A 3,375-nucleotide genomic window follows, 5' to 3' on the forward strand; every position below is an offset into this window, starting at 1 on the left:
TCCTACTCTACCATTTATAATAACCAAATTCATTATTTTTTATCAAATTTATTTACAAAAGGAATTGACCAACAAATGACTCAGAGTAACAATGTTAGTTCATATTCTCAGTCATATAATTGAAAAAATGCAAGTTCAATTTGAAAAGATTATCCGTAGAATGTGCGATATTATATTAAATACTAGACACTACAACTTATGTTTACTTTCTTTTAATGAAAATAAGTTTGGTCAATAAATATTCTAATATTTTAGAAAAGTTTTGTGATATGATATTATGCGATTTTATAAACTTTTTCTTATTTGTTAAGATTTTTATAAAGAAGTGAGACAATTTTAATAGTTTTACAAGCTATAGGGTTTTATGATTATGAGAAAACAAACGACATAAAATTTCCAAACAAAACTTCAACTTCATTCTCATAATGTCAAAACATGATTTCATATCACATGGTAAAACGGAACCTAAATATATAGATCAAATTATTAGTTGTATAACATGTCGTTATATATAAATATTTTCTCATCTAATCATATGACTATATATATATATATATATATATATATATATGCATATATACTAGATAGGCCTAGGCCAGTGCTTTGCACGGCCAAACATGGTAATTATTAAAGTGGGATATGAAATGTTCTATATTAAAAATAAATATGTACCACAATCCAAACAATAGCTCTGAAATCAAGCCTTCAACGTCAAAATTCACCCGAAGCAAAAAGGCACCAGAAATGTCATAAAATCAATCAAAAAACAACACTGTCCACCTGCATAAAAATTAAAATATCTAGTGTAGCGACATGAAAATATCATAGTGATAGCTCTCCGACTCAAGATATTCTATTCAGCCTAAAATAGAGACAGTTGTTTCTGTGATGACAACTACACCACCTGTGATCATCTTGTGTAAAAATCAGACATGCACTAAGTATTGTTTCCGTCAAGGCTTTATCTTACTAATCATGAAAAACGTGCCTCTTACAACTCATAAATAGTTTCAGAGTATATTCCTCCTATTAGATTGTCTACAATTTGCCTGAAAACAAAAACAAATTTGAAGATTAAGTTCATGTTAGTCACAATGGGTATTATACCGTTTTCTTCAATCATTAAAATAAAGATAAATATATCGAACAATTAATTATGCACAACCACAATAGAAAATCAGATCGTATATTTCGCTATGAGAAAAAATGACCATACAAGCTCTCAGTGATTGTCTTTTAGTATAAAAGAATAAAACACCTCCCTAGACTTATGTGTAATTGAGCTAAAAGTTCACTTCCATGTGTTTCCTTTTAATGTAGTTATAACACATCCCTTCCAAACTTCTTGTCAGTGCGTACTACTCTAACTCATTAACCCTTTATCGAGTGAGACCATCAATTTTTCTATTGCAGTCACGACATGAAAAAGTATTACATGAATCTGTTATGTACGTAGTCAATTAATATCAGATTCGTCAACTTCTTCAGATATGGCTAATCATCATAAAAACAAAAGTTTTATCTGGAAGATCATCTAAAGGGAAAGGGAATAACTCAATTAAGGATGAATTAAAAATGAGCAAGACTTGGGATGTGTTTAGTATGAAGGAAAATGTTTTCCTAGAAAATATTTCCTGGAAAACAAGTAGATATTTGACTTATTTTCTCATGTTTAGTTGGTAAGTATAAAATATTTTTCGGAAAAATATTTTAGTGGTTGGTTTAATAATAAAAAAACTTTTTGAGAAATATCCTTTATGTTTACTAGAATAAAAAATAACTTTTGAAGTAGATTCTTTTTTTTAAAAAAACAAACTAAAATTTTGTAGGGGGGAATGGTTGAGGGTAAGTATGAAAAATTATAATTTGAACTTTATTTTTTTAAAAAAAATATTTTTTTTGGGGAAGGGGGCTGATAGGGGGCTAGTGGTGTAGGGTGGCGGGGTGAAGGGGGAAGAGGGGCTAGTGGAGTGGGTGGGGGCCAAGGGTAGTGGTGAAAAATGAAATTTTTTAGTTTAAAATAATTTTCAAAAACAAAATTTTTTTTGAGGGTTGGTTAGGGGTGAGTTCGGGGCTGGTAGGGTGGACTGGGTAGGGGAGGTTGGAAGAAAGTTTTGAAAAAGATTTTCCTTAAGTTTTGAAAGGAAGTTATTTTCCTTAAATTTGAGGAAAATGAGTTAATTTGGAAAACATTTGACCCAACCAAACATGAGAAATTTGGAAAATATTTTTCTTCATACCAAACACGCTCTTGTTGATTAACATATTTTCAATATTCTCATCATCAATGTACATTTATTTATTTTACAAATGTTTGTCCATATTTAAGGGCCATGCAAATTAATCATCTAGACATGCATACTCGATACAATTCTAATTTGAGTAATCTAGTAGCCCAAGATACAACTTAAAAAAGAAATTGACAAAAGAGAGAACCTTTTTAAAAATCCCACCTGTAAGGAAATAATATAATTTGTTATATGTTCACTTCAACAAAGTTATATTCAACTTGCATGATGTAATAATATGTCAAATATCAACTTATACCTTTAGGATCATAAGATAAGAAAATCAATCTCGAGATAAGGTTTAAGATTAACTTCATTTCATGTTTGGTACGAGTGTCACGACCCAAAATGAGTCGTGAGTGGCACCCACACTTAACCTCCTAGGTGGGCGAACCAAGAAATCCAAACTCCAACATATACAAATATTTCAACTATGAATAACAAAAATAATGCAGAAGCTTCAGTACTTATTAAAGTATATCATTATCCAAAATCTGAAAGTCATCACATCAAGGGCATCTAATCTCCAAATACTAAGTCTAAGAATAACAAATACACCAAAATAAAAGAATAGAATGGTATGTGTCCGAAAATATAAGACATCATGTCATGCCCGAGAGAATCCAACAGGAGCTTAAAAGAATGGGTCACCATGGAACCTGATATGCTTGAAGCTGGCTAGAGCTGAGAGCAATTTGAAGTCTTTGGTACACTCGTTGCACTCCATAAAAGGAAATCAAAGAAAAACACAAGTAGGGCTCAGTACGGGCAACATGTGATGAGTAGTTATCATCGGTCAACCCAAAATAGAAACTAATATACAATGAATAATAGTATGAACTCAACGTAGCACTTAACAAATGGTAAGAAACGAACAACATGAACAAGTGACTACATAATCAATCATAATATCAAACACTCCCATGAGGACTCATGCCTTCACGCCACACTTATTTGATAAATGGGTTCTTTGAGATTGAGTACATTAAGTTAATTCCATTTTTTTCCTTTAATGTTACTGTGTCGGAACGTGACACTCCGATCTAATTATATCGTGTCAGAACGTGACACTCTAATCCAAGAATAT

The sequence above is a fragment of the Solanum pennellii genome, chromosome 5, assembly GCF_001406875.1.
Source record: "Solanum pennellii chromosome 5, SPENNV200".
Taxonomy (NCBI): Eukaryota; Viridiplantae; Streptophyta; class Magnoliopsida; order Solanales; family Solanaceae; genus Solanum; species Solanum pennellii.